The sequence below is a fragment of the Protopterus annectens genome, chromosome 3.part1 (genome assembly GCF_019279795.1).
Source record: "Protopterus annectens isolate FY-2018-M chromosome 3.part1, PAN1.0, whole genome shotgun sequence".
Classification (NCBI taxonomy): Eukaryota; Metazoa; Chordata; order Ceratodontiformes; family Protopteridae; genus Protopterus; species Protopterus annectens.
In genome coordinates, this window is record NC_056732.1 from 626,495,650 (window position 1) to 626,507,810 (window position 12,161).

Sequence of the window (12,161 nt, forward strand, 5' to 3'; positions counted from 1 at the left end):
TTTTATTCTAGTATTACATTTGTTTTGTTTTAAGTTTTCTGTTCTGTTGGAGTTTTAAGAGTTCCCCATCCATCTGTCCAGTCCTTGTTGTGTTCTTAAATTTGGTCGCTTTTGAGTTGCCCACCCCTACTATAAGTCTCATTTTGGACACTCCTCCCTGTCCCATCTCATCAGCTTATTCTACTAAGTAGAGAGAGATCATTTGGGAAGCCCACCCCCTTAGTTTATCAACTTTAAATTATTGTGTTTCATCCATTCCCACATAACCAAAAAAAGTAGTCAGTTGCATTTATTTGTGTTTCTTTCTACTTTATTACTTTATTTTGCTTTTGCTGCCTGTTCTTAAACGTACTCAATTACATTTGGTCTGCTTCATTTATTACTGCTTGTTAGTAGCCTGATTAAGTTGTTACTGTTATTCTAAGCCTTTTGGTTTAAGCAGTTGGGCTTCAGACCAGTTGTTTTACATTAAGAAGGTTTGTGGTCTGCACTCTTGTGGCAGGACAGGTAGCTTACATCCTTCTAAGTTGGGAATTGCTGATTGAATGCTTAGTGTCTGTTATTCTAAAAGTGTCTTAGTTCTGGTTTAAGAACTCGGGCTTCAGGCCAGTTATTTTACTTTAAGATGGCTTGTGGTCTGCACTCATGTGGGAGGAGAGGGTAGATTCTGCCCTTCTGAGCTGGGAATTTCTGGTTAAAGGCTTACTGTGCCTGCTTATTTAAACTGTTTCTTTCCGAAATTGGTGCACCTTGTTTTCTGTAGCATAGACTAGATTCAGACCTGCTGAATCTAGCTTTGTTTGTATAACTTGCGTACTAATCCAGGCCATCTTTTTTTGGAGAAGGTTCCCCTGCACCCTAGTGGCAGGATTGTGCAGTTAGAACTTGTCTGATTGAAGACTGCTGGAACAGGGCTCAGTTTTGAGCTTTTTTACTGGTTAATTGGGTAATTTGTTTAAATCAGTTTGCTCATTTGCTACTGTTATATATATTTAAAAAATGCACTTTATTCATCTGCTTCTACTGCATTTGTATTTCTTCCTACTTTATTGCTTTATTTTACTTTTGCTGCCTGTTCTTAAAAGTACTCAATTGCATTTATTCTGCTGCATTTATTACTGCTTGTTAGTAGCCCAATTAAATTGTAACTGTTATTATAAGCCTTTTGGTTTAATCACTTGGGTTTCAGGCCACTTGTTTTAGATTAAGAAGGTGTGTGGTCAGCACTCTTGTGGCAGGACAGGTAGCTTACATCCTTCTAAGTTGGGAGTTGCTGATTGAAGGCTTAGTGTCTGTTATTCTAAAAGTGTCTTAGTCCTGGTTTAAGCACTTGGGCTTCAGGCCAGTTATTTTACTTTAAGATGGCTTGTGGCCTGCACTCTTGTGGGAGGAGGGAGTAGATTATATCATTCTGCGCTGGGAATTTCTGGTTAAAGGCTTATTGTACTTGCTTATTTTGAACTTTTTCTTTCTTTCTGAAATTGGTGTGCCTTGTTTGCTGTAGCACAGACTAGATTCAGACCTGCTGAATCTAGCTTTGTTTATATAACTTGAGCACTAATCCAGACCATCTTTTAATAGAGAAGGTTCCCCTGCCTAGTGGCAGGAGTGTGCAGCTAGAACTTGTCTGATTGAAGACTGCTGGAATAGGGCTCAGTTTTGAGCTTTTTTATTGGTTAATTGGTTAATTTGTTTAAATCAGTTTGCTTGTTTCCTACTGTTATTTTTTTAAAAAAAAGTTCTAGCTTGTTTTTCTGCCTTTCCTGTTACTAGAGTAGTCCAGACACAGGTTTGCTGCATTCAGGACTGTATTGCAGTTTCTGAGTTCTGCAGATCTTTCTGTGTTAGAGGGAAGCCTCTCAGCTTATCAGTGGGAGTGGTAAGCCCTAGGTAGCATATCTACCACAAGAGAAGTGGTTTCTACCTCCCTTTCAACTTTCTGCTTTAAAAGCCCATGTTTGCACAGGTTTGCATGCCTTACAGCACCACTAAGCTAGGGTAAACTATTACCAGTGCCAGAAAGACTGCTCTTCAATGTTTCCCTTAAATCTTGCTAGTTCTCCTCTCTCTTGCATTTAGCCAGCTTATTTGCCTAGCACTTCATCCGGTTTCTTGTAGCAATTATTGTAGCACACATAAGTGCTAACAGCACTAAATGTCCTATAAGAAAACAGCTCCAGTACTTATTAATAATGACCATCCCTCCTGGCATGTCTAATGGTCAGTTCCCTGTGCTTTCTCATATTAACCTGGTGAACCTGGGCATTCTAAGGCAGTGTAGCAACTGCCTCATGTACGCAGACAACCCTCTCCTCTTACCTCTCAACACTCAGACTTGTGGGAGATGCACTTATATATCCTAACTAGAAGACATGCACTCTCCAGCCAAGACCGGAGTAGCTGGTCAAGAGGAGAAGGTCAATACCTACACCACACCACATGGAACACATAGCCCTCCAGAACACCTACCATCACTGCTCTCACATAATAACACAAACCACACACCAACCTTTGTGGAGGCTCACAATAGAAATCTACTCAAACAGCAGAGACCTCCAAATCAGAAATGCACTCAACCACCACAACACAACACAAATCACAAGACACATAGCTCACCAACACAGTGTGCCCCTCTACCTAAACCCCTAAGGCAAAACAGCTTGCCCAATACACTAATCATAGGTGACTTGATAGTGAGGCACACTGATGTCCCACTCACTAGGTTGAATAAGGAGAAGGTAACAGTCAGCTGTCTGTCGGGTGCCAGGATCCGACACATAACACACACACTCAGGTTACTCCACAACAAGTACAAATATGACTCTGCCATTGTCCATGTGGGTGTGAATGACCTAAAACGTACCTCCCTGGACTACATGAAAAGAGACATGGAGGAGCTCTCGGATTATGTGGCTCAGACAGGTATGACCCTAACCGTGAGCATCATCCTACTGTCGCCCAGAATGATATTGCAGTACAAGCAGAAAATGATTGACTTCAATAGGCTAAGTTTCTGGTGTCATTCTAAGGGGATCCAGTATCTGTCTGCTTGGGATGACATGATTGACAGACCTTGATGCTTTGCCAGAGATGGCCTGCATCTGTCACCCATAGGTTTCCAGATACTGGCTAAGGCTCTTGCCACCCTTATAGTGCCTTTTTTAGGCACTGTTCCAAAGACCAAATTACCACCATAATAGCTATAAATAAATGTAATCTGAAGGTCATGCTGCTCAATGCTGTTGGTCTAAATCTCAAGATGCACTCGCTTGAAGCACTCCTCAAAATGAAGAACATCAACATTTGTGCTGTAACGGAGACCTGGTTTAAAGCAGCAGAAAGCACCCATGCGCTACCAGTCTATAACTCATTCCACACCTTTCGGCCTCGGAAAATGAACCGAAGCTTCAAAGGCAGTGATGTCTCCATATTTATAAAAGATATGTACACCACCAGACTAGCAGCCCAGCATAATGCATCAGAGATATTTCAGGTACAACTAACAGTGGGTAAGACGGCGATTCAGATCGTAGCCTGCTATAGGTCCCCACCCATGTCCCAAGACTCTCATTCCACATTCCTAAGCACCTTGGAAACTATTAGGGTCCAACCCAACACTCTCATACTGGGTGACTTCAAATACCCCTCCATCAACTGGGAAAACTATGCATGCACCAATACACTTGCCCAACGCTTCCTGGAATTCATTAATGTGCTGGACCACCTCATTTTTACCTCTACTAGATGAAGCAACATCCTTGACCTGGTTATTACTAACATGGGCAACCATTGCTCAACACCAATAGTCAATTCCTTCCTGGTTAGATCTGACCACAATCTAATTACTATGGAAATCCACACCACCAACAAAGGTAAGCAACATGAAAAACTTCTCCAAAGCTGACTTTGGGTTCCTAAAAACAGAGCTGGCTAATTTCACGGCAACCATGCAAATGGAAAATAGGTGCATGACTGCAGAATCATACACCAATGCACTGTATGAACATGTACATAAATGCATAGAACTAGCCATACTCAACAGAAACAAGATGCTCTCCTCCAAAAAAAGGAAGCCAATCTGGTGGTCCCCTACCATTAACAAACTGTACAACAAAAGGAAGAAACTGTTGCAGAAAAAGGTGAAATCCCAAGACTGGAAAAGCTCCCTTATTAGCCTCAACAAAAAGTTGAGTTCCCTCATCAAAACCTCTAAAGCTAGCTATGAAGGCAGAATTGCAGCAGACACTAAAAACAACCACAAAGTATTCTACAGTTATATCAAGAATCTGCATGGCAATACCCAGATTTGCTCTGAGTTACTGCACAATGGTACCTCCTATACTGAGCCAACAGATATTGCCAGCATACTGGCAAACAAATTCAGTGCCAACTTTACCCCTCTCTCCCCCCCTAAAGGACCAGCCTCAATACCGGAAGAATGCCAGGCACCCAGCATTACTGCAGCACAGGATAAAGCTGCATTGTCCAAGACCAAGAATACAGCTTCCATGGGACCCGACAATATTCTTGGCTGTGTTCTACATGAACTACAAAGTGAACTGGCACCATACCTGTGTGCCCTGTTCAATCACAGCTTTACCTCAGACTTTGTCCCTACAGAATGATGCACTGCTACAGTCAACCCTCTCCGCAAAGAGGGAGCGACTACAGACCCTGGGAACTATCTCCCTATTAGCCTGATGAGTCTGATATGTAATGCTATGGAGCACATCATCATGGACCTAATTAACAAGGATCTAGGGAATCTCCCAACCCTGGATCCCATGCAATTTGGTTTTGTGAAGGGTAGATCATGCCTGCTGAACCTGGTTGACGTCTTTGAGTCAGTCACCAGAGCTGCGGATGAGGGCAAGGCAGTTCATACAGCCTAACTCGATCTGGCCAAGGCCTTTGATACAATTCCCCACTCAGGAATTATTGATAGACTCACTAAACTAGGCATCAACCTCTATATCACTAGTTGGGTTGCAAATTGTCTCACAGACAGAATCCACAGTGTGAAAGTAGCAGACTCCAAGTCAAACTGCTGACCAGTCACAAGTGGAGTCCTGCAGAGATCAGTCTTGGGTCTTCTCCTGTTTGGCATCTACTTCTCAGAAGTGCTGCCCACCATGGAGGGACTCTAGCTGACCAGGTTCACCAATGATTGCAAGCTGGGAGCCATTATTAACTCCCCAAGTGATGTAGACATCCTACAGAAAGGCCTTACTGAGACCAACAACTGGTGTCGAAACCATGGCCTTAAGCTTAATGCCAAAAAATGCGTTGTCATTCCCTTTGGGAAAAACTCATTTCCCACTAATTACCACATTGAAGGTAGCCCACTGAACACTGAAGGCATTATAAGAGATCTGGGGACACAGATTGACAGCAACTTCTCCTTCGACCACCACATTGCCACTGTGGTCAGAAAGTCCTTTTATGTGGAACATCTCATTACCAAGGATTTTGAATCCAGGAAGAAAGAGGTCATCATCTCTTGCTACTCTTCCTTGTTAGACCAATTATCGAGTATAATTCCCCATTTGACATGTACCTCACTAAACACCTGCAACAGTTGGAAAGGCCACAAGAGTACCTCACAAAGAGGACATTAGGCCTTAAACACATGGCTTACATGGACAGACTAAAAAACTCCAGCTTTTCTCTGTCTCATATCATGTGTATGAAGTATTTTTCTTTTTTAATTCTCCAGGATCCCATGGGTGCTGGAACAAACACATAAACAAAAATGTTTAAATACGGGTATACTACAGGCAGCATAACTCCGTTTGTATTACTAGTGTAAGCCCACATTAAGGGTATGGGATTTACTGCTTATGCATATCGAAAAAGAACTGCACTGACCGAAATTTGTAAAAGTCATGCAAATTTTTTTCTACCCAAATGGATTTCCTCTTGTGTTTCATTTCCTTGTATCCTTTATATCACTTTTCCATTTGTCTATTCAAATTTAATAGAATGCTTATAAAACAGTATTGAGTGCATTTTTTCAAATATTAATTAATTCAACTCTTTTTTCTGAACTTTACTGCTTTTAATGAAACAAATGAGTATTCACTGCATAAATCCTCCAGTAAGACAGATGCCGTGCATTGCTTGATAAAGTCCTAAAAGTCTTAAAATGGCATTTGTACTGAACACAAGCAGCATTTTATACTTCGTATATGTTCTCCGCTAATGTGACTGACATTGTTTAGTATTTTTGAAAGAAATTACCATTTGCAAGAAAACAAAAACATCCCAAAACTACATTACTATATTGTCCTTCCTATATATTTTAGCTTGTTATTTTGCCTTACCTATGTATGCAGCCAAGTATAATAAAATGTGAATCTTAAATGCAGCAGTTCAAAACTTTGAATGGATAAGTGGCCACTATACCAAAGCTAATAAATCCAAACAGAGTGCAATAAGCCAAAACTTCATCAGATACATACTTTCCAAACCATTAAACCTTTAAATACATTAATTAATGTTAATTAACCAATAAAATCACTTTAAATGCATTTGAATGGGCTAACCAAAATACATTCTGGGTTCATGAATATTAATAAATAGAAACATATAATTAATTCATACTTAAATATACTATTCAATGTTAGTTAAAACTTTATCAAAAAATAAATATACACATATACCTTACCATAATTTAATATATATATAAATAATTGAATAACTTACTATGTATGTGTTAAAAACTTGTATGTTAAAACTTGTGTTTAAAAAATTCATAGTGGAATGCTCCCTCTAGTGTCAAAATTCATAATTACCATTATATTTTGTTAGCTCTTAATTTCAATAATGGTAATATAGTTAAAAAATCATTCATTAAGACCTGTTTTTTTCCCCGCATCTAAGCTAACTTGCCACCATAATTCTTTGCTCTCTAAAATGTCTTCCCATGGACCCCCTCTAATATCCTGCTTAATCTGTTCTAGTACAAAAAAATGAAAAATAAATCCTGTACAGCCCCTAGAACGTTTATAAAGTGCATTAGTTTCTTTTGCTTTGTTAATGTCGTAGGTATGCTCATATATTCTTTTCCTTAATGCTCTTTCTGTTTTACCTACATAGAATGACTGACTACTTCTAATCCACCTCTTCCTGCTTTCCAAGTAAATTTCACCTTTATTCATTATATACGGGCATTGATTACATCTTCCACATTTAAATGTTCCTGTCCTTCTATTACTTACTAATGTTGGATTAAATTCTGCCCTTTCCATCATATTCCTTATACTTTGAGAATTTTTATATATTACTTTTGGACTTATTTTTGTTATTTCCTCAATATCAGTAAGTGACAATAATTTATTCCATTCTCTCTGCAATATGTCCCTCACATTACAATTAGAGGAATTATATTCTATCACCAAACTTTTTTGAAACACCTCTGATGTGTTATCATAATTATTAAGTTCTTCTTGCATATTAATGTTGTACCCCATACCTTTGATAGGCTTAAACCTATCCAGCCTACCTTTTTCTACTTCCTTTCTTATTTTTTCCACAAAAATTTTGGGGTACCCTATATCCAGGAACATTTTTTCTAACTTATTACATTCCTTTAAAAAATCTACATCTAGACTAGACATTCTAGAGCCCCTTACAAATTGCCCCTTTACTATATTTCTTTTACAATGTAGGGGATGGGCGCTTTCATAATGTAGAAAGGAATTAACATAGGTGTCTTTTCTAAACACCCTAGTTTCATATTTTTGATTGATTTTGTAAACTTCCACATCAAGATATTGTAACACATCAGTACTGATATTGTATGTAAACCTCAAAAAATTAGTAGTTTTATTTAAATATTCCATAAATTCTAAAAATTTTTCTTGTCCCCCAGTCCATAAGATGACTATGTCGTCTAAAAATCTTCGATATAATATCCAACAATTTTGAAATGTAGAATCTGTAATGAATTTCTCTTCCCATTTTGATAACACTATATTAGCATATGTAGGTGCACATGCTGCCCCCATGGAGACACCTTGTTTTTGCTGAAAATATTCCCCATCAAATAAAAGAAAGTTATATTTCAATATAGTCTCCATGAGTGCTACAGTTACTATTTTTTCATTCTGTGTCAATACTTTGTCTAGGAAAACACTTTCTTCAAACATTTCCATGCCCTTACAATGTGGAATACTTGAAAATAAATCTACTATATCTATAGTAATAAACAATAATTCATCTCTGTACAAATCAGGTGTAAGTTCCTTTAGGAAATCCCAAGAATCTTTTAGGATGGTTTTATTGTTTACCCATATGTGCTTCGTTTTCAAATCCACATATTTTGCCAACGGTAAAGTTTTAGAACCCTCCGCAGACACAATGGGCCTAAGGGGTGGGTCCATCAAGTTTTTATGGATTTTGGGAATGCCAAAAATAGTTGCTATCCTAGGCTAACTTACATATAGAAATTTAAAAATATTATTATCTATTACATTTTCACATATGTAATCCTGTAACATCATATCTATGTGTTGGTAAGCCACATTAACTTCATTTCTGGAAACAACTATATATTTCTTTTCATCCCTCAATATAGAATTCATTTTTCCCTCATACAATATATTATCCATAATAACTATTCCCCCTCCCTTGTCTGGTTTCATAATTCTTACTTGATGGTTATTTCTTAATTCATTCAATACATCATTTTCATCTTTACTAAGATTGAAATTATGTTTATTTCTATTTTGATTCTGTGATTTTCTAACTTCATTTTCTAATATTGCTTCAAAATTCTTTAACGGGGTGGATTAAAGGTGGATTTCCTTGCTAATACCAAATCCATCTTATTATTTTTCTTGAAATTATTTCTAGAGGCTAAAACTTCCAAATTAATTTTTCTTACAAATAATTTGATGTCGAGTAAGGTCCTAGTTAAATCTATATATAACTATACCAAAGCTGTTTTATCGCGATGTTGAAAAAATGTATATATGGAGCTATAGTTAAGACAAATGGATCTTCATCAAAGAACAGAAATGTCCATTGCTAGAATTTTTTAGACCTGTGCCAGACTGTAGCAGAGTAGTGGAAACCTCCAAGAACCTGATGTCTCTGTTTTGGAAGCCCTCAGTCAGAAATTGATATTTTATTTTTATGTCTTAACTTAGACTTCTTAAACTTTTTAGGTATTCTTTTACCTCACAGAACTCATTATAGTGCTTCCCAATAAAAAGTAATGGCTGTCTTGTGGTTTATAGTTTCATGCTTGTCTCCTTTCTGTGTTACTAAGTGATAGTGTGTCATGCTTTACTCTAAAGCCATCTTAACCAAATGGCAGTTCTTGAAATGGGTATGTGGTTATAAATTACATGTCTAATATTGCTGTTTACTACATAATTATTTCAGATCTCTGACTCTTTGCCTTAGAAGACCATGTAAAGGTATAATCAACTGAAGTGTATAGTACTTAGCTATGATAACAGAATGGAAATGAAAACATGGACATTATCCTTTTTGAATTGCTGCAGTGATTTTGTTTGCCTCATGGCTAGCTACAGTTGTATCTTGCCGCTTAAACAGGTTTAAACTATTCCCGGCTCCACAAAGTGTGCTCTTCACTTTTTCCCTTAGAACTGTTCTAAATCTCAAAGTAAGCACTCTATTTTCATTCTAAAGCCCTGCACTTGCTAGTATAAGCAATCTCATAAGTAAACACTAATAAACTAAAGCACTACACCACCTTATACTCCCCTTAAGTACTTGGCTCCCTATTGGTCCTTTCTGATCAGTCAAAAAGTAGTTCCTTATACTATTCTGGCATGTCCAAAGGTCAGCTTCGGGTTTACTCTCCAGTCCAGCTGGTGAATCTGGGAATCTTGAGGCAATGTTACAACTGCCTTATGTACACAGATCACCCTCTCCAACTCCCAACAAGCTGAAATATATGTGAGAGATGCAACTATATAGCCAAACTGGAGGCTGTGCTCTCTCAACCCAGTACTGGCACAGTCAGTCAGGAGAAGAAGGTAACCACACACACCACAAATCCAGTCTCACATAGACCTATCGCATCAGCAAACCAAGCATATAAACACACAAAAACATACTCAGAGGCTCTAAATAAAAATCTGCCCAAGCAGCAGAGACCTCCAAAGCAGACATCCAAGCAACCGCTACCCCACAACAATACCCAAGTATCACATAGTTCAAAAAGTCAGTGTGCCACACAGTCTCAGCCCTTAAGGCTAAACAACACACCTAATACACTTGTAATAGGTGACTCTATTGTCAGACACACTGACGTCCCACTCACCAGACTGTACAAGGAGAAGGTCACTGTAAGCTGCCTGTCGGGTGCCAGGATCCGCCACATAACACAAGCACTCAGGTCACTCCAAAGCAAGTACAAATATAACTAAGTCATTGTTTATGCTGGTGTGAATGACCTGAGACGTACCTCCCTGGACTACATGAAAAGAGACATAGAAGAGCTCTCTGATCATGTAGCCCAGGCCGGTATGACCCTGACCTTGAGTAGCATCTTATCCTCACCTAGAATGATGCCACAGTACAAAGACAAAATGATCAATTTTAACAATTGGCTAAAGTATTGGTGTCATTCAAAGTGGATCCAGTGTCTGTCAGCCTGGGATGACATGCTCAACAAGCCACGTTGCTTCACTAGGGATGGCTTGCACCTGTCACCCCTGGGCTTTCGAATACTGGCTAAGGCTCTCGCCATCCCCATAGTGTCTTTTTTAGGCAAGCCTCAAAAGACAAACCCACCTCCATAGACAACACAAGGAAAAAGAAACTAAGGGTAATGCTGCTCAATGCCAGAAGTCTAAACCTCAAGATGCACGCACTCGAGGCTCTCCTCAGTATGGAGAATATCAATATCTGTGCAGTAACAGAAACCTGGTTCAAGGCTCCCGAGAGCACCCCAGCACTACCAGGTTATACCTCATACCATGCTTTTCAGCCCCAAAACTCGGACTAAACCACAAAAGGAGGGGGAGTATCCATATTCATCAAAGATACCCACACCTCCAGGTTAGTGGCACTGCACGAAGCATCGGAGACCATCCATGTGCAACTAACAGTGGGCAAAACTGCCTTTCAGTTTGTAGCCTGCTACAGACCACCCTCCCAAACTCAGGAACCCCACTCGGCTTTCCTGAGAACACTGGAGAATATGAAGGTCTCTCCAAACATCATTGTATTGGGTGACTTCAACTACCCAAACATTGACTGGGAAAACTACTCAAGCCCCAACACCCTTGCCCAACGGTTCCTTGAATTTATAAACTCAAATGCTATGGAACAACTGGTCACTACTCCCACAAGAGGGGAAAACATATTGGACCTGGTCATCACCAACATGGGGACTCTATGTTCCACACCAGAGGTATACCCCTCATTGGTAAGATCAGACCATAAATTAATCTCACTGGACATCCATATCCTGTCCCCATCCCCAGCCAAGGAAACCACAGTGAAGAACTTCTCAAAAGCAAACTTCACACTTCTCAAAGCCGAGGTGGAATCCTTCAAAGCCCCCGGGCCAGTGGAAAATATGGCCCAAACTGCAGAATCCTTTACAAACACATTCTATGGACACCTACAGGAATGCATGGATCGTGCTATCCCAAATAAAACCAAGACTCACTCCTCCAAAGGCAGGAGACCTGTCTGGTGGACCCCGGCCATAAATAAGCTATACAACAGAAGGAGGAAGCTACTACATGATAGAGCAAAATACCAAAAAGGGAAGGCATCTCTGATCAGTACTAGCAAGAAACTATGATCCCTCATAAAATCATCTAAGGCCAGCTTCGAAAGAAAAATTGCACAAGACACTAAAGATAATCACAAGGCCTTCTTTAGTTATGTCAGCAACCTGGGTGGCAACTCCCAGATATGCTCTGAGTTAGTGCAAAATGACAAAAAATACACTGAACCCACAGACATTGCCAACATCCTGGCAGACAGGTTCAGTGCAAACTTCTCCCCTTCCCCCCCAAAAGAGCAAATGTCTATCCCAACAGAGTGTAGCCTCCTTGACATCACAGATGCACAGGTGAGAGCTGCCCTCTCCAAAGCAAAAAACACAGCATCAATGGAATCGGACAGTGTCCCGGGCTGCGTCTTACACGAGCTCCAAGAAGAACTGAGCC